General features: G+C 38.4%; 1 long non-coding RNA gene across 1 annotated transcript in view; it reads left to right on the plus strand.

Moving 5' to 3' along the window:
- The window catches only part of LOC144220015 (uncharacterized), a 73,757-nt gene extending 54,290 nt beyond the window's left edge, over positions 1 to 19,467 (plus strand). Inside the window, exon 4 of the long non-coding RNA XR_013331586.1 lies at positions 18,896 to 19,467. This is a non-coding gene — a long non-coding RNA (uncharacterized LOC144220015). The remainder of the gene's footprint in view (positions 1 to 18,895) is intronic.
- Positions 19,468 to 21,234: the final 1,767 nt, after the last annotated feature.

The following is a 21,234-nucleotide window of genomic DNA, read 5'->3' on the forward strand; positions in this document are numbered from 1 at the left end:
GTATGGCTTTTTGAAACCAAAAAAGACAGACTCAAAACTCTAAAAGCTTTATCAAGAGCCAAGAAAGCAGAATTTATTCTAAGGAGGCATAGAGTAGGAATACACAGGATAGGATATAAGGCAAGTTTCTGTTCCACAGGACAAAAGAAAAGCCTTTTCCAGCAGAGGAGGAACCAACCGTAATGGCAGATTCCAGCGTTCTTGCTGTGTTCATTCCTCACCCCCCACGTCTGGGTCAGATCTGGGCCGGGCTGGGCAGGGTGTGTGTGTGTGTGTGTGTGTGTGTGTGTGTGTGTGAACTTCCTGAGACATTTAACTCTTAAGTCCCAGAACAAAAAGTCTATTCCTCAATTTCCCAACTCCAGCCTGTTCAAACTGCTCCATGGAGAAGCCTGGTATTAGCTTGGGGCCACAATGACACCTTCTGATGGGTCTTGGATAGTGAATCCCCAAACAATATAATGAATGGTTTTCTTGTTTATGAGCTTTACAAAATGGTAGACTCTATGTGTGGAACTTGAATTTTCCACATTATTTCATGTAGCTGCAGGGCATTCACTTACATTTACGTGTAATAAATTGTGAGAATATTCTGTAATTTGTTAATCCATTTTCTGGTCAATGGATACTTGTGTCTTTTCTTGTTCTTACTCTTAGGATCATTGAGGTCATGAACATGGCATCCTTCTCATTAGGGTTTATATCTGCGTGGAACTGCTGGGCTATAGGCTATATGATTGTTTCATTTTCTAAGATAATGCAAAGTTTTCTAAATTAGTTACACCAGTTTGAATTCTCAGAAGTAGTTTTAGGAGTTTCTGTTGACTACATTCTTTCCACCACCCAGTATTTTCTGATTTCTTAATTTATCAGTTTAGTGAATGCAAAATGTTATCCCATTATCATCTTAATTTCCATTTTCTTAAGTATGAAGAAAGTCAAACATTTTTTCATGTGTCTATTTGCCAATAGGGATTTCTCTTCCGTGAAATTCCTTTGTATATCTTTTGCCTTTTCTATCAAGTCACTTGTCTTTTGATATTGATTGGTAGGAGATCTGTAGATATTCTGGATTTGAATCCTATTAGTTATAGTTCTGGCAAACATCCCTTCCTATCTTAGTTTGTGGTATGAGTTTTAATTTTCGTAATAGTGTCTATTAAGAAACAGATGTTCTTAAATTTAATTTGGTCAAATTTATCAGACTTTTCTTTAGTGGTTAAAACTTTATGTCTCTGATTTAAGAAATTCTTCTCTACTTTGAGGTTATAAAATTTTCTCCTAAAAGTTTTTAAATTGTGCCATTTATATTACATTCTCAATCCATCTATAAATTCATATTTCAGAATGGTACGGCATAGGGATTGAATTTTACTCTTCCCATATGGATGATCAATTATTCCATTTATTGAATAATCAGCCATGCATGGCTATGCAAGGCCATATATCAATGTTCCATAACTACTTTTGAATTTTCACATGTCCTGATATGAAAAAACTCCTTTGGTCTTGAAGAGTAATTTGGCCATTCTTGGCCCTTTGCTTTTCTATATGCTTTTTAGAATCCGTTTGTCAATTTTTAAGAAATAATCTATTTGGATTTTTACTGGAATTGCATTGAATCCATTCAGTCTTGACCCACTCCATTCTGGCTTCAATCTCTAGGACTCCACTGCAATGATCTTGCCAAAATCACTGAAACTGTCCATATTACCAATTCCCATGGATTTTTCTTCATTATCATTTTACTTGACCTGTGAATGGCATTCAACATAGACAAGATCTCTCTCTTTTTTGAGTCAATTTATGCTCTGGGCTTCAGAAACATTACACTATCCTGATTGTCAGTTTTTATAGTTGCCTTTTTGCCTTTCTTGACCTCTGAAAGCTGGAGTATCACTGGGCCTGGTTTTCAATTCTCTCTCTTCTCTTCTGGCCCTATGGCTTTACATGTTACTATGTGCTGATATATAACTGACCTGAGCTTCAGACTCATGGATCCAATTGCATAACTGATATTTCCAGTTAAACTTCAAGTAGGTATTGTTCACTAAATGTACATTAAAACGAACTCCTAACTATGATCCTATCCCAGTCTAAGTAAATACCTCCATCGTACACCCAGCTGCTTAACCCCCAAAATAAGGATCCCAGTCATTCCAGGGTCCTCTTTCTCTCATCCTCTGTATCTAATCCATCAGCAACTTCGTAGGTGCTGCTTCCAGAATATATTTTGAATCCATCTACTGTACTCCATCATCCCAGCCTATGTCACCATCCTCTCTTGTTTTCACTACTGCAATAGCCTACTAATGGTCTCTAGCCTTCTGTTTTTGTCTCACCGTAATTCACACTTCACTAAGCCACAAGAGTAACCTAAGGGTTATGTCAGAACATGTCCTGCCTCTGCTTAAAGTCCTCCAAAGTCTTCCTGTTGCACGTAAAATAAAATCCAAACTCCTCACCATGGCCTGCAAGGCCCCACAAGGCCGACTCCTGCCTACCTCTTAGGCCTCTGCTGGCTCATCTCATTCCCATATGCCCCCATTAGCTTCCTCAAATGTGCAAAGCTCTTCCCCATGTCAGGGCTTTTGCACGTGCTGCACCTGATGCTTTCGGTTCACCGCATGGCTCTTACCACCTCATCGTTCTTCTAGCAGCTCAAATATCCCCAGAGGAGACTTCCATGATCCGAAAACATCTAGAATGATCTTGTTCATGTATTGGCTTACATATTTATTTCCTATTAGAATTAAGTTCTTTTGAAACTGGGGCCTTGTCTCTCTTGTTCATCATTATATTCTCAGCACCTGGAGCAGTGCTTGGCATGTGGGAGGTATTCAATAAATATTTACTGAATAGGTAAAAGCTTCTCCCAGAGGGAGCGTGTGGTGTGATAAGGCAAGAGGGCAGATGACTGAGGGTTATAGAGCATTTTACTTTTTTTCCCCAACCACTATGCAAAATAAAATTTTTAAAAAAGGCAGGCAAATGGACTTGGTATAGAAAGAAGCAAAGAAAAATGTAAACAATTGATGTGTTAAGGTATAAGTGTTAATGGTGTTTCCTTCCTTCTATTATTGTTGTTATGCTATATGTGTAATAAATCCAAATTTGTAGAGAAAATTAATTTCTTTGAGTTCATATATTCTTATAATGAGATGGGCTGCAGTCAGCATATGAAACCACTTCATATTCATGATTTTGGAAGAAGAAATGAAACCTTTAAGAAAATGTTCATCTGGATGTTCTCTTTCACCTTGTCTAGCAGTCTAATTTATGCCCCAAATACTGAACTTACACATTTGTTGCAAAATCCAAAATACTACCTTATGTTAAGAATGCAGTTCTTTAACTTATATATTTCATGTCTAATCTATTTTGGAGAAGGAGGAGTTTAAACAATTGTCAATCGGTTATTTTTCTTTCAGTTTTAATTATTGTCTTAGCAATGTTTTAGTTGGGTGTATAATTGAAAATGTACTATGGCTACTACAACATTCTGTCCGACAATTAGAATATGCTGCAATAGTCATAAATGATAATAAATATGTACTTGTATTTTTTACTTATTATTTAACAAATCCATATATAGTGCTTACCATGTGCCAGGCACTGTTCTAAATTCTTTTTTTTTTATGTTTTTAAAAATTTATTTATTTTTGAGAGAGAGTGAGCATGTGCACAGAAGTGGGGGAGGAGCACAGAGAAAAGGAGACACAGAATCCAAAGTGTGTTCCAGATCTGAGCTGTCAGCACAGAGCCCAACACAGGGCTCAAACTCATGAACCATGAGATCATGACTTGAGCTGAAGTTGGATGCTCAACTGACACCCAGTTAAATATGAAACCATTTAGTTTAGTTCAATTCTTATAAAAACCTTATGATATATGTACTATTATTATCCCCATTTTATATTTGAGGAAACTGATACACAGAGAGATTAAGTAGCATTTCCAAAGCTTACATAGCTAGTAGTAGATGCCAAGGCTGGGATTCAAATCCACGCAATTTCTTGCTACTGAATGTTCACTATAACTGAATGTTATGGTGATTGAAAGTTGGTTAGTAAATTAAAATGTTTTCTTTGTCCAATTGAAAGAATTTCCACATGCTTGCCATATGCTTACTCTTTTGAATAGTTGCTTGTTCTGAAATATCATGAGAAGAGCTAGTACCACAGACAGCTGCTGAAGTATCATTTAACACAATGGGATTCTGAAGGATATTGCTAATACTCCCGTGGTTGGGGCCACTGTGGACCATTTTGGAGCCTGTGCTCCAGTGTATCACTCTCAGGGCATGACCCATATAGACTTGATGCGATTGGCACCTCTTAAGAGTTGTTTAGGGTCTAAGCATCTGCAGTGACCCTGTGACCCTGTGAGTGGCCTAAAGATTTATGAGCTTTCTGAGAGTAAGACTTCCAACTGGGAGACCCTTCTCTCTACATGGTCCATTTTTAGTTTCCATCCACCAAAATTTATTACTAAGAGAATGTATTAAGATGCCACTCTGTGTACTGGATACTTGCCATATCTCTTCCATTTTCAGCTAACTAGAAAGAAAAAAAATGTTTACATGTTTAAATATGTCTCCATATAGGGTGCACTATGGAGATACTTTTTTTTCCCTATGTGAAATGTTATGATTTTAAATGCCTTTCTGAGTACCTTCACAGATGGCAACAAATCTAAGCCAAAATTTTGTGAAAGGCCATATCCTTTCCTTAGTCCACTTGCCTTTAGATAATTTTGAGAACAACCTATTAAATTCTCAATTTAGTTGATTGGCGGTTATCTGGTTTGGGGCTCCTGGTCCTCTGTCTGAGCTTAACCCCCCAAAGTAGATGCTTCCTTTCCCAGAATTATCAGAACTAGAGGAGTCAGGGGTATCTGGGATCTGAGTGGTCTTCTGGCCTGATTTTTCCTTAGACAAATAAAGAGCCTGAGGCTCAGAGAGTTGATAGCTCATGCACACACAGCTGGCTGGTGGCAGGAATGACACTTGAATCTCAGATTCCAAACTCTTACTTTTTTTCCTGTTAAATCTCATTATATCTGGTACCCCTGTAGAAAAGAGACTATCTTGTGTGAGTACCTTAAATTACTATGTCCCAACTTTCTTATTTGCCCATATCCACATTCCCCAGGACAATCAGTAGAATCCTTTGGGCATTAAATGTGATCTACTCAGTCTTTAGGAAGAAAAATACATTACTAGTTCAGAAATATAGGCTGGTGGTTTACTGGTCATGATTCAGGAGTCAGGGCTCCACCACTAATTTTGTGAATTAATTAATTGGCCAATTACCTTTCATGGGCTTTCCCCAGTTATGAAATGAGAGGGTTGGAGAAATGGCATGCCACGCACTCTTCAGCTCTTGTATTCCATGTTTCTGTGAAGGCTCCTAGGGATTCCCCATTATCTTGTCCCTAAGGTCCACTTTCAACATATTACACTCCTTTTAGGTCTTGATCAAATAAGATCATGTTTTTTAGTAGCCTACTCAACTTTGCTACCTTGTTTTTCTCATCTTGCTTTCAGTGCTTCGTACCCTAGCCCTCTAATATTCTGTTCTTTTCTTGCAAATTACCACTAAATATACAGTGACCTGTCATTCTGCTCCAACTAGTCTAGTCTCACTTTTTGGTTGTTTTTTTTGGGGGGTGGGGGGGAAAGGATCATTGCTAAAATGAGCAGAGGAGGAAATTTCCCAGGTGGGTTCTTCAGAGTCCCACGGACCTGCCAAGGGTTGCTTGGTGCCTGGTCCACAGGGAACTCATGAGGTGCCTGGCTTGAGAGTTGAACCCAAAATAGATGCTTAGGACTAGACACTTCCCAACAGACCCAAATAGATCCTCTCAGAGCCTTAGAAGCAGAAACAATGAGGTACTAGAAGCTATGAAGTGGAGAAAAATTTAGTCAGAAAGGGAGGAAAATGAATGAAAGTAGATAGAAGTTGAGTCACCATAACAGTGGACTCACTAAAGCAAGAATAATAAACAAGCCTGAGGCAATGACCAAATGACCTGCTGACCAGAGCTCTTGTATCCTGAGGGCATCAGAAGCTCTTGTTGCATCTTATGCAGTGTTCCCATTCTCTGTAAGACCTGGCCAGCTAAAATCTGCTTCTAGTAGCTCCATGTTCCCATTATCTTTCTAATAATTTCCATCTCTTATGCCTTGCCATGTGAAAGAGCCTAAATAACACAGCTTCTTTGTTGAAATGCCTGCATAGGGCCAGCATATAGTAAGCACTCAGAATGTTTGCTGAATGAAGTGTTAAGTTGTATGGAATTACTTTGGGAGTGATTGAGTCCATGTTAGGCTGGTGAAGGAGGAGTTCTGTTCCAGGATTAAGGTGTATCCAAAGCTATCTGAGTAGCTGAAGGAAGAAGGGGTTTATGTAGCAAGATAACTAGGAAGGGCCCCAACCCAAAGTATTTTTGACTCCAGTTTGCCACACTGCCTGAAATTCATAGTGGGAGATTAACCTCTTCAGTGTAAGTCACTCTCTCTCCAAGTCCTCACTTATAAAGTGCTTATGTTCAGAGATAGGATTAACACCTAAAGTTACCAGTATTTCACATCTTACTGAGTGTTCATTCAGAAAACCCCTCCTTGTAGTTTGTCTCCAGGGAATGAGGAAATGGGAATTTTGATAGTCAAGGGAGGTAGAAAGGCAATACTTTGAGAGCCTGGGCCACTGCTGAGAGAAATTATGGTGACTGTCAACAAAATAAGCTCTGGCTATTTTTGGTGAAGGAAACAGTAGGGATGAAGCCAGATGTCTGAGATCTCCTTGCTTCATTCTAGATGACCCCAACTACCTGATATAACACAAAAAGACCATCTTCAAGGATAGATGGTTGTAAGACAAATATTATATATAGGCTTTGGAATAGAAAGACCTGAGTTCTGGGTCTGTTCTCTATTGCTTGTTTCTCATACGTATAACTTGGGGTTTCTGGGCCACAGTTTCTCCATCTATAAATGGGACATAATAATAAAATATATCCTTCAGAGGGAGGTAGCAAGGACCAACAGAGAGAATGGAGGTCAAATGACTCTGATAATTGCAGACTGCACATATTGCTAAGCAGTTCAATATGAAAGCTGAAGGAAAGGGAGTAAATAAGAATGGCTTTTGGCTGAGGGTAGACCCTTCCTGCTGCTAAGTCCCTACCCCATGCCCCACTCTTCCTGGGCCGGGGGAAGTACATGGATTGGTTTTTCTCCCACCCCACACTGCTGTGGTAGTTGTCTATCATTTGGAGACTTTTTTTTTTCTCATGCTTTTCTCAATAGCAATCACTTCTTTATTCCTTACTAGTCTTGCTTTTCTACAATTAGTTGTGAAATTGGCCTTAAAGGTAGCCCCTTGTCTGCTTACCTTTCTTCTATAAATGTTTTCTAACTGATAGGTATGACAGTTAGGAAGCTTTGGTCCAATACAAAACACTTGAATCAAGCTAGTTTAAATAATATAGGGGATTTAGTGGTTTATATTACTAAATGGTCCAGAGATAGGTCTTTTTTATTTATTTCTTAAATAGTTTATTGTCAAGTTGGTTTCCAAATAACACCCAGTGCTCATCCCAACAAGTGCCCTTCTCCATGCCCATCACCCTTTCCCCTCTCCTCCACCCCCATCAGCCCTCAGTTCTCGGCATTCAAGAGTCTCTCCTGGTTTGCCTCCCTCCCTCTCCCCCACTATTTCTCCCCTTCTTCTTCCCCATGGTCCTCCGTTAAGTTCCTCTTAATCCACCTATATGTGCAAATGTACGGTATCTGCCCTTCTCTGCATGACTTATTTTGCTCAGCATAACACCTTCAAGTTCCATCCATGTTGCTACACATGGCCAGATTTCATTCTTTCTCATTGCCATGTAATATTCCGTTGTAGAGATGAACCACATCTTCTTGATCCATTTGTTAGTTGATGGACATTTAGGCTCTTTTCATGATTTGGCTATTGTTAAAAGTACTGCTATGAACATTGGGGTCCATGTGCCCCTATGCATCAGCACTCCTATCTCCCTTGGGTAAATTCCTAGCAGTGCTATGGCTGGGTCATAGATAGGTCTTTAGGCAAAGCCTGATCCAGCAGTAAATGATGACCTAGTTTTTTTGTTTGTTTGTTTGTTTTGTTTTGTTGTAGCTGCTCTATTCTGCCCTCCATGGTATTTGCTTTTTAAAGAAAATTCTGTTAGTCCCCATTATGACCCTAAGGTGGCTGCCAACTGATTCAGTGGTCTTGTCCATCAGGAAAAGTTGAATAATGTTTTCCCAGCAAAAGCCCCAGGATTCAGTTTGATTGGATAAGCTTAGGTCACATGCCTCTGAACAAATCTCATTGTCTAGGAGAGACAATGCATTGAATAGTTTAACTTAAGTCACATCCTCTATTCCTAGGACTGTAAGTAGATTAAGTTCTTCCAGAGTCTCATGGATTCCCAAATAGTTTCTGGGCTGATAAGAAAGTGAAAAGAGAAAAACAGATGCTGAGGAGGACACTAACCAAAGACCACTGTAACAGGTTAGAAAAAGAGGCCATGCTTATACAAAAAGCTGCAGCAGCCACAAGCTTAAAGGTTTTTCCATTTGAGATCTAGAGAACGTGATGTTTCAACAAAATATGATGTGTTTAGTGTGATATGAATTTACTTTCACCAATAGGTATGAAGAACAATCAACCTTTGAATTTGGGATTTCATAAAACACTGATTTCTATACTTCAGTGCTCTTATTAGGGAAGCTTTTTGTTTATGTATTTTAGCCATTTTCAACATGCCCTAAATTGAAACAGAGAATGCATTTTTTTTCCCTTATAGTGTAAAATCGAATAAGCTACAGCACACTGCAGGAAGTCAGTCTAGCCACAGCAAATCTGTACTTGTTTTTGTGAGAGAGGATGGGAAGAATGAATATTTGCCCTGTGGCATCAATTTCCTGTTTAATGTTCTCCAAGAGGCATTTGGAAAATGCCCAGCAACCCAGATGTACATAAATACCATACATAATTTGTTTTCATGAGTGGAAAGAGGAGTCTGTAAAATTATGACAAGGCTGGCTTACCCTCACCTGCTGGTAGTTGGTGAATCACTCTGACTTTAACTTAGTGATTTGGAGGATGGACCATTCCAGAGTGTGGCATTGGAAGGGCAAGCAATGCAGAAGTAGCGTGGCATTTAGCTTCTCAACCCAAGTTCTTACTCATTTAAGGCTACTTTCATTCCACCGTTTGCTTGTGCCTGCTGGAGGTTGCTTTCAGGTTGCCCATAAGAAGCACACATATACCAAGATGGTTTTCTAAAGAAACGAACAAACAAAAAATAACCCCCCCAAACAGAAACCCATGTGTAAGATTTGCAGACACAAATTTGTTTCAAACCGCAGAAAACCATATGCACATACCACAGAGCATCTCCCAAGGTGTGGGCAGATGTGTTCTCAGTTCTGTAGATCATAATACCCCAGAAGACTCACACACCAGTTTTGGACCTCTTGTCTAAAAGGTCATGGCTTGGTTGGAGAATCAAACTCTTATTGTTTTCAGCAACAAACCTCTAGGGCTACTATATGATTTAAGAGCTTGACATAGAAAAGAAGATTCAAACTAAAGAATCCGTTCTCTAACTTACCCTTTTGAACAACTTCCTCACATAACACAAGATGAGCAATAATAGTTATGATCTGTTACACCTACTAAGGTGCTTAGGAAGGAACGTGCAATAACACAACTAGAAATACTTTTATATCTCTCATAGCTCATCTTCATAATACTCCACGATTTGTCCACATTTCCCTAATTTGTAGATTTAAAAAATGGGACTTAGAGAAGATAAATACAGCCAAAGATCACCCCAGAAACTGGTGCAGCCAGCATTTGATCCCATATCTGTCTGGCCCTAAGGTCCAGGCTCTTTTTTCCAAATTTAGAAAATATCAATTTAGGATGCAGGATAGGCTTCAGAAGATTCACAAGAGCCTAAAATGGAATGTAAGCACATAAGTGTGTACATATATGCTTTTTTTCTACGGAGGGGATCTAAAACTTTCATCAGATTTATCAGGTGTATTTCCAGAGCCTGGCACAGTCTTGATGGAGTAGATAAATCATAAATACTGGCTCAGTAAACAATATGGGCCCATGACATAAAAAAGGATCAGTACCACTGCTCCTGTCACATGCCTCTGTATTATTACAGATTGTCCCAGTGTCTGTCCTATGAGTTACTAGATTTGAGTTTCCATTACAACAGGCTTTGCTTTGGATACATAAATGCATTCTTTAAAACAGTTAAAGATACAAAATTTAGTTGATCATTCATTTGAAACTAGTTGATATTTATATAAAAATATTAAACATTTTTAGATGGAATTGTCTAAGGACATGTTTTTTCTTGAATAGAGCACATTAAGGCAAAGGCCTGGAAACTATTTAGACCACTATAGAACCAAAACATAATGTGAGCTACAAATGCAGGCCACATTTGTAATTTTAAACTTTCCAGTAGTCACGTTCAAAAAGAATTTTTTAAAAAGCAGGTAAAATTAATTTTAATTTTATATTTTATTTAATTCAGTGTGTCCAAAATATTCTCATTTCAACCTTCAAGCAGTATTAAAAGTTGTTAAGGGGATTTTTTACACTCTTTTTCTCACGCTAGATCTTGGCAATCTAGTGTGCATTTTATACTTACTTCAGACTGGCATTATAGTGCCTGTTCAGGGNGCTGGTAAAATATGGGGGAAAGCAGGAAAAGAGCGTGGCAGGCTTGGGCATGTGGGGAGACACTTCATAATCCAAGACACAGTGACGTTGGGTTAGGCCGCCGGCTCATATTGCCAAAATTGTAGTTTGCAGGTGATCATTAAGACAGGCTCTGGAAAACAGTGTAAAAGCCAGCATTTCAGCGGAACATCTCCGCATACCCACAGTCACGTTCTTTTTCTTGGTAACAGACACGCGGACCTAGGACACCCATTTAGGGGAAGATGTGATGCCGAGTGACTAAAGTTACACCCAGTAATTATAATAATAATTTTGTTCTTTTAACCACACCTAGAGCAAAGGATCTGAGTTTTATAGTGCGCAGTTTAGGCAGTCTCCGGCCCTCCTGGGGGAGAAAAGCAGAACAGAGGTCCTGGAGTTGCATTCCTCCATTTTACAGATACAGGAAGGAGGCTGCAGAGTGCCTGAGGTCATCGGCTGCAAGAACAGACAGAGCCATAAAAGAGGCCAAAAAGCTGCTCTGTGCCCTGCCCAGGCTTCCCTCAGTCCTTTCCGTGCTTCTTGAGGCCACACCAAGGCTTTTACACGTGATAGAGTCCTACCCTCCTCTGTGGCCTGGCTCCCCTAAATCCCCAGATTGAGTGCACTTAAAACACCCTCTGCTCCTAGGCAAGGCAGCATTGTGATTTACAAACACAACTACAAATACTTTGTGGATGTAAAGTATCTTGCAAAATTACATCTCTTCTTTTAAATTTTTTAGTTCTTCAGCATAACAGGCATATTACTGTCATTGTCTGTAAGAAACTGCTAATCCATTTGGGAGCTTACAATTTGGTTAGCATGGGTGTCACATCTAGGTTTCCAAGAATTGAGGAGTTATCTGAATCCATACAAACATGGTTTCCTTTTGTCCCTAGGTCTTGAGTTAAAAGCATTTGCTTTAGGCATATGGTAGAAGATGTTTTCAATTTTATTTTATTTTTTTTAAAAAGCTTATTTATTTTGAGAGCGAGAGATTGAGTGTGGGAGGGGCAGAGAGAAAGAGAATCCCAAGCAGGCTCCATGCTATCAGTGCAGAGCCCAACTGGGCTCAATCTCCAGAACCTCAAGACCATGACCTGAGCCAAGGTCAACATTTGGATGTTTACCCAACTGAACCACTCATGTGCCCCAGATGTTTTAAATTTTAAAGGAAAAAAATACAACAATACATGTGAAGACCTATTCCACTTGAGGGAAATGGAGATAGATTATGAAACGTTGACAAAATAAATTCAGATTGTCAGAGTAGAACAAAATCCTATATTCATACCAATATTTGCTGGGTGAGGTGTCAAATTGGTTGAGCAAAATCTTTCCACCATCACTGTTATCACCCCTACCATTATAACCACCAATACCACTGTCACCACCACCATCAATATGCTCCTCCTTCCATTAACCAGGTAGTCAGGCAAAGGACCCAGAGAAACAATGTTTTATGAGAAATTTCCTCTGCACTCAGGGCCATGTCCTCCCAAAGTTACTGGGTCATGGGGGGAGGGGGTGGTATAAACTGGAAAGTGTCAAATTTATAAACCATTCCACAATCGAAACAATTGCTCACCCCTCTATGATGATGTGAAGTTATTTGCTGAAGTAGACATCGCCTAGCCTAACAGAAGAGTCTAAGAAAGCAATTAACTAGGTAGGTGAAAATACAAGACAGAGATGGCCACAGCTAAACACTCTTGGGGACTAATGAGACAGAAATTCTCAGGACTTAATTCATAAAGGAAAGCAGTAGAGTGTGGAGGAGTGGATGGGTAGGTGATGACTCATGTTCCTGCACAGGGTGCAACCTCCAAATAGTGAGGCTCATCCTGCAAAGTGCGTATCAAAACCAGTCTCAGAGCTGCAGTCACTAGTCATGGATGAGCATTGACTCTAATTTCTAAGATTGCTTTTGTAGAAAAATAGTGCCCTGCTCAGAGCCAGTTTACGAGCAGAAACAGGAAGACGGTTTCTTAACATGTGTGATCTGGAGCAAGTTTCTTAATTCTCTGAGCCTCAGTGGCTTTCTCTGCAAAGTAGAGATAACATAGTATAAATTAGAAGTTGTATAATTCATTATGTAGGATCTTTGACATATATTAGGATAGATGATGTTGTAGATTTTGTGTACTAAGAGAGTGCTTGCTTTTTTCTATTAATCTCCCCTTCATCCCCATTAAAAAAAATTTTTTTTAATGTATATTTATTTTCGAGAGACAGAGAGAGCATGAACAGGGGAGGGGTAGAGAGAGGGAGATACAGTATCAGAAGCAGGCTCCAGGGTCTGAGCTGCCAGCACAGAGCCCAACGCGGAGCTCGAACCCACAAACCTTGAGATCATGACCTGAGCCAAAGTCGGACGCTTCACCGACTGAGGCACCCAGGCACCCACCTACATTTCCATTTTACAAATGAGAAAACTGAGGCTCAGCAAGGTTAAGATCCCACAGTTTGCAGAAAGATGTCTTCTACTTTACTCTTCACTGTTGGGCACAACTATTTCCGTAATATGTAAATTGTATAATTTGCAGTGGTTTAGACATCAGTGAAGATGATTATTCAAACCCAAAATATAAATACATATTAAAACATTTATTAATCTGGAAAATTGGGCCATTTCAAAGGAAATGCAGCTTTATTACTTTCAAGTACATACAGTAACCAGAAAAATGACTAATAAGTGCTGGCAGTTCAGGCCCAGACTCAGTAAATAGATAAAAATGATTAGCATATTTAAGAAGTTCTGGTCTTGCCTACACTTTGTATAGAGTGTTTTATAAATAAAAGAAATCTCAAGTGTTGGAAAACAAATTATTTTCTTTGGTAAGCAAATGCTTCCTTTCAAATATTATTCATACAATTCATTTACTTACTAAGCCACTTTTTTCATAGATAATACAAAAGTACATTTCAGCTTAGTCCCTGCACACATTATAAAAAAATTAGAGATTGAAACTGTCTAAATTAAATGTTAAAATATTTTAATCAGATTAACTTTTTTGCCCTTTAATTCTTTAGAATATAATGTTCCAAATAAATATAAATTTCTAGAATGTTTTTCAAGTATTCCAGTTATCCAAACGTCATAAAAAAGATTTATTCTAGTATTAACATGAATGGCATAATATCAGCTATGTTCTCTGTTTGTGTAGAAAGTTTTTGAGGAGTGCAATCTTTTCTCACTTGAAATATTTATGTCATTTATGAGTAGTCTTTATAGTAGAAAATGGAAAAATGGAGAAGAAAGTGTAGTGTTCAAACTATAGTGTTTGACACCAGTTATCAAAATCTGGCACTAAATCTGTCCTGGGTTATAGATCCGTGACTTCCACTCATTTTGGTATACAAGGCATGGCCCAACCTGGGTATGGAATCTATTAGCTATTGCTTGTAATCCATGGAAAATATTTTAGTGTTATGTGTTCTCCTTAAAAGTTAATTAATTGTTGCAAAACGAATAATGGGATTTATTAAATATGGTGGACCTGAACCTGCCAAACAGTTTGTGGTTTTGTGGGAATATACCAAAGGCAGTTATTGGTATTGTAATAAATGAGGATCTCTGCAAATTCCAGCTGTTGAACATATGATCATTACTTAGGAGGGCAAATGGCAATTTTTCATCTCCAGAGTACATTCTGCTATTCATATGCCTACATAACTACAATGAACTATTAGTGGGAGTTACACACAGAGAAAAGAGACTGAGGAACTACATTTCTTTTCTCCTGCCTAAATGAAACTTTATCTGGTTGATATCCATCCAGAGTTAAACTTTCCATATCACATAAATTCTGTGTCTCTATTTTAATTCTATTTTGATAGGAGTCCTTCTTGATATATTTTTAATTAGGTGGAACATGGTTTTTGACCACATATTTTTGTGTAACTAAATTTAATATTCAGCAAATAACATCTGCTTTATGCCTAATGCTATAACCTGTAAAAGCAAAAGAAAAGCACGAGGCACTGTACTTCTAGAATTTAAGTCTGGGTAGACAAATAAGATATATTTATCCAGAATCATAGATATATGGAGTGAGAAAGGACCCAGAAATGATGAAGTCTTGGACTTATATATTCAAACTCCAACTGAGAATTAATATAAACAAGTTACTTGGCCATCATGTCACATCAGAGGGTCCCTATTTCATGTTAAAAGACAATTGCTTTCCTTCTCAGTGGATCTGCCGCCATGCAGAAATGTAGGTCTCTTGTTGCCTAATCTACTTTTTTCTCAGAGAGGGTAGATTTCCAAGTTTTCCAGAAATTTCCCGATTTCTAAACATTGCCCACTAATTTGAGTTTCACTGAGGCCAAATGAAACACATCTGTGGGCCTTATTCAACCTGAGGGCTGCCATTTTGCAATCTACAGTCTAGACTAAGTGTTCCCATTTTGCAGATGTGGGGAGCAGCCTCTCCATAGCCTGGAATTGTTCTCCCAGACTCCCAGCCCAAAGCTTTTTGTCACTTAACTACACCTTCTCTCAATAAGAAAATAATCAGATGACTCAATAAGAAAAAAAAAATGGAGTTATATAGCAATTTGTTAAAAATTTTTTTAAAAAGTACAAGACAGTATCATGAAAACAATGGGGCAAATCTCATGGGGAAGAGGAATAAAAGAATGCTCATAGTAGGAAGAATTCATGAAGGTTTTACAAGTGGCATTTGAGCTAGATTTTGAAGGAAGTGACTAATACAAATTGATTAAAAAATAACAGTAAAGGGACTTAGGCAGGGGAGAAAAGAATGAAGAAAACACATAATCAAGAATTTGCAAGTGGACATGTAAGACTATGTAGAGAATGGCTTGGCTTAATCAGAGAGTAAAAATTATGTCACTATAATTCATTCAGCAAATATTTCTTGGGCTATATCTGTGTGCCGGGCACTATTGTCAGCCCCACAGATATAAGAGTGAACAAGAAAGCCAGGTCTGGGTTCTAGTGAACTTTTTTTTCTGGTGGCACAGATAAAAAACAAGTGAAAAACAGTGTAAAGTATTATGAATAAAGCTAAGAGATGTGACAGTAGTATATGTGAAGGCACATTAGACAGATTAGTTAGGGAAGACCTTTCTGAAGAGATAACATTTGCATTGGGTCTCAACTGGTGAGAAGAAGCCATTGTGCAATTACCTGGACTAAGAACTTTCAAGGCAGGGAAGAAAGCTAGTACAATGGGCCTTGGGTGGGAAGGAACAGAAAGAAATGTTAGCTGTATCAAGGATGATAGGAAGAAAAGGTCAGAAAGATTGGCAGATACTTATTAGCCTTTGGAAAGGAATCTGGAATGAAATGAGGTTTCCCACAGGGAAGCTACATAATTTGATTATAAATAGACCATTTCTGATAAGAAAGTAACATAATTTCATAATAAAAGGAGGTAGATAATGGAAGTTCTTGAATGGAAGCTGAGCTCACAAAATACAGTTAATCTTGGGGAAATGCTATAGATTCCAGTGCACAGAAGAACAGGGATAAAAATGGTGAATGAGAGTCTATTCTGTCTGCTGAATGCAGAATGGGTTGAAATCAGGAGTTCTGCATAAAGCTGTGGTTCAAGTCCAGGTATAAGGGAGGGTTAGGATTCAGTCAGGAATAATGGAAATGGACAATGAGTATCATGAACACTAAACAGAATGGATCCGTGTAAGGCAGAACAACCAGAGAAGAAAACTGTTGTGAAGAACTCTCAAGTTTCAGAGTTGGAGGCCACTTTGGAAACAGCCTTTATCAAGGGTAAGATAGGAGACAATTTATCAAGACATTAACTCTCAGTGGATTATATGATATATATTATAAACAATTAGAAATACAAAATTAGAGAGGCCTTGAGGGTGACAACTCAGGGCAGTAGAGAGACTTAAAACTACTCTTCGTATCAATGGAAACTAAGGAAAACAGAGAAGCAGAATTCATAGATAGTAATAAGAGAAACAGGTCAAAAAACTAAATCCTGATTATATCCACAGCAAGGCTGAAAGGTACAGGATAACTAGGTGTTTGCTCTGTTTGCCTTCTTTCTTTTTTAGTTTGTTTATTTATTTTGAGAGAGACAGAGGCAGCAGGAGCCAGGGGGTGCAGAGAAAGAGGGAGAGAGAAGGAGTCCCAAGCAGGCTCTACACTGTCAGCACAGAGCCTGACATGGGGCTTGAATTCATGAAGCTGTGAGATCACGACCTGAGCCTAAACCAAGAGTCTGATGCATAACCAACTGGGCCAGCCAGGCGCCCCTGTTTTACCTTTCAAATTGATCTGTTCAAACAAGGGAAAGAAGAAGAACCTAGCCCCTTCATCAACTCGAGTTAAAAAGAAAAAACAATTTAGAAGCAGGCAGTTGGGATGCCCCGGGTGGCTCAGTTGGTTAAGTGCCTGACTCTTGATTTTGGCTCAGGTCATGAACCCAGGGTGGTGGGATTGAGCCCCACGTTAGGCTCCACACTGAGCATGGAGCCTGCTTATGATTCTCTCTCTCTCTCTCTCTCTCTCTCTCTCTCTCTCTCCAGCTGGCACTCTCTCTCTAAACTAAAAATAATTTTTAAAAAGCAGGCAGTTTTTCTACATAAATGTAACAGATACTATGTTTTACTATAAGAACGTTTTTATTTGAAGCAAAATTTAAAGAAACATAAAACTTAGACTTACTTGGAAGGCTTCTAATTTTTACCTACTGTGATGATTAATATTTGAATGTAAACTTGAGTGTTTTCCTAGAACCTGCCACCTCTCTATAAAGTCTAGAAAGGCTAATGGTCTTGAACTTGAAAGCTCTGAGTCTCAAAACAAAACAAAACAAAATTTCAGGCAGAGTTTTAAACCAACCCTTTACTCTTTATGTAGCAAAGCATTAATTTTATCTTTCAACAAAAAATAAAACATTTTTTTGTATGCTCACATATTTATGGAGTGCCTATACACAAGAATGAAGATATGGTCCCTGCTCCCAGGGAGCTTTCAATTTCATCAACAAATAATAGAGTTTGGCAAGATGTCCAAGAGTAGAGGAAAAACTATCTTAGCAGAGCACAGAATAGGGGTGAAAGAATAGGCAGTTGTTTGTCTTGTGGGAAGCCCTCGGCAATTGTCAGTTCCTTTTAAAAAGAAGAATCAAGCTGAGTATAGAGAAAATGATCAGGGACCAAGTCTGCCATTCAAAATGCCAAACTGTACCTTCCTTGAGGAAATTCTGAGAAAATTAGGCTATTTAGAAAAATTCAAAGGGACTTCTTTCAATTATTTTAAAAATGTTTCCAAATTCTGTTGTCATTTTGAGGAAAATTGCCACTGCTTTTATAAACATTAAACATGTACATCAGTGTTCATCATGAAAAATTCAAACCACGCACACGGTGTAAATATGAACATGAAGAAAAACCATCTCATTTTCTAGCACTTCATAATGATGTTATCACTATTAAGAGTAGGAAAACGTTATCCAGATGCTTTCTTTCCATATACACACATAGATAGAAGGGTAAAAAAGGAGCAGGGAAATAGAGAAATACTGTCATAAAAGTCAAGTTCTGTATTGCTATTTTTAATAAAATATATTATATTTAGCTGTATCTGAGTTTCAGTAGAAATGGAAAAAGGCAAAAATAGAAGGAAAAAAAGATGGATTAAAGTGTCAGAAAACACCTGAAGCCATTGGACTTTGGCCTCTAGGGTCATGCTGTTGTATACTAGGCATACTAATCTTTGTGATGTAGTAGGTGTTTATTAGCTTTGTTTATGTTATGTTAAGATACATGTTTAAAACGCTTCATTTGAGGTGTTACGTTTATTAACCTTCCATGTTTAATGCAATTTACTTAGATAAGAAAGCTTTCTATCATGAGGACATATTTTCTATTACTATACTGCTAAAAACTAACAAGGATAATGTTGGATAGGCAGTCCTCTGCATGGCTCTAAGGTGCATGAATAAGTGCCCCAATAACACAGTTCAAATTTTAGTTACCATGCTATATGGTCTCTTTACTGTTATTTGCATAAAGTATAAACTTTGCTCCTAGCACTTCAGTCCACAAACCACTACGTAAATAACAGATGTGAATCATGATCCATGACCAATCACTTCCTTGAAAGTCACCTCACATCTGTTCTTCAGTTCACCCGCAGACAGCCAAGTGTACAGTTGCCTCCTTGTCTCCCACCGAGAAACCTTGCTGCCATTTTACAGAAACGGTTCATCAAAGGAGTGATTGACCAGCAAAGATGAAAGTGCAGCAGAGAAATGAAAAGTGAAACACCGGAAGCCATATCTGAATGCAACGTAAATGGAGTTGGAGGAGAAATTGTTGGTCGTGGCAGAGTTGAAACCAGTGGAGTGTGGGCCCCTCTGTTTGTGCAGCCAGGCGCTTGGCAAAAGCCGACTTACTGACATCAGTGGGGCAGTGGCTGTGATGAAAAGGATGACGGTGTCCCCGAGGAAGTGACTCCGGAAAAATACTTCACATTAAAGAAACCTGGACATATTTTATGACACTGAATGTGCAGAGGCTAAAGTGTTGGAAGTGAATCCAGATTTAGAAAGGAATAGGACAGTTTTGTCATAGAAGGCATAGAAAAGATGCAGTAAGTTATATGATGAGAAGAAAGCAAGTCCTGTTGGAACTCTTCTTGATGTTGTTTCACAAGGATGTAAAATACTTTAATTCTCAATAGTTTTAATGTATTAAATTCTAGCTTACTGAATGTTAGTTTTTACTTTGTTTCATTTCTCAATATATTTATAACTGACCTTAGAGAATTTTCAATGTTGTCACAAAAGTGCTAAAAGATCTTGAAATAATCCTAAATAAATCCCTATTGATTATTAAGATTACTTTGTGTGGGTTTAGCTTGCATAGGTCATTTTCATGGTCCTACATTGCCATGTAAAGTGAGGTCTGCCTGTACTTAATTATTCATGCAGATTAGCCCTGACATACGTTTTGCCCCCATTTTGTATATTTTGACTCCAACTGGATTTTAAACCGCTTAATTACAGAAATAAGGCAAGGCAAATCCTTTACTTCTATATTGCCTTCTCCATCTAGCATAGTATTAAACATTTGGCAAAGGCTTAAATGGTCCTTGTTGGTTTACTGCTTAGCTAGTCTTATGTGGAACGATAGGGCTTTTATTAGGTGTCAAGTCATAATAATAAATGTTATTCCTTTCATTAGAATGTAAGCTTTACCCATTTTACTTTCCACTGTAAGGGCAACAAAGCATGACTCACAGATCGTATTCTACTGGCTTCAGGTTGCATTGTTCCTTTGGATGATGATACAAATGGTGGCCTGTGGATCTGCTTTGTGCACAACCTGCACCATCCTCCAGGCAGCCCTGATGTCCACCCTCAGCACCTGGAAGAATACCTAACATGCCAAAGGCACGTGATAAATATTTATGGAATTAATTTGATTCATAATAATTACTAGGCCTGTATACTGCATATTATTTTATACCAGGTGTTTTATGTACATTGTCTCATTTTACCTTTACAATAATCCTGGGGCCCCCATTTTGTAGATGAGAAAAGCTTGGGGTGGAGATTAAGTGACTCACCCAGCCAGGGCATGCTAGAGCTGGGATTTGAATCTGGGGGCTGTTTGACTCTAGTGTGCCTTGGCCACTACACGGATAATAAATTGACATTAGTGACACCAAATGGTGTGCAAATGGATTAGAGAGAAAAAGATGATGCAATTAAAAAGCTCTTCAAATTCATTTCCTGTCTATCACAGGCCTACTGTGACAAGGCAAGTACTTCTCATCAAATTTATTTTTGCATTACTTTACATTTATAATTTCTCTCATGCTATTCTTTTTTTAAACACCAATTTTTAAAAGAGAATCACAAAAAAGCATTTCCCATAATATTAGCTTAAAGCAGAAATGGCTCCAAATTGTTATTATGATTATTTAAAATAATCTAAATTTACAAATCCCTTCGTGAAACTATCTTGGTCTATTAAAGAATGTGTGTGTGAGTGTGTGAGTGCATGTAACACATCTTACATTTTAAGAAGTTCATGGTTTAAAAAATCATTTGGTTTTCTGCTTTGGCATTTCCCTACAATAACACTTTATTTGTACTTCTTGGCTAATAAACTATTGATTGCAGGGGGCGGGCATAGTGCAGCACTGCACACACTATACATTTCTTACTCTGGTAGCACACATCGGACCCACCACAGCAAACTTTTCATGAGGAAAGGTCATATAGCACGTGAGAACTGAAGAAGTCATCATGGCCATCAGAGACTGTGATGTAACTGGCAAGCCCACTGTTGTTGGAGGGCTCTTAGCACCGTCACCTTGGCAAATGCCTGTTTTCTTTCTCCTTGTATATAATAAAATACTCTTTTGACTCCTCTTCCCGTGAATAGGTGTATATATGTCATTTGGTGAGAAGAGTTCGTTTGAATCCACTGCTAGACAGAATATAGCTTACGATCT

The sequence above is a fragment of the Crocuta crocuta genome, unplaced genomic scaffold (genome assembly GCF_008692635.1).
Source record: "Crocuta crocuta isolate KB4526 unplaced genomic scaffold, BGI_CrCroc_1.0 scaffold19, whole genome shotgun sequence".
Lineage (NCBI taxonomy): Eukaryota > Metazoa > Chordata > Mammalia > Carnivora > Hyaenidae > Crocuta > Crocuta crocuta.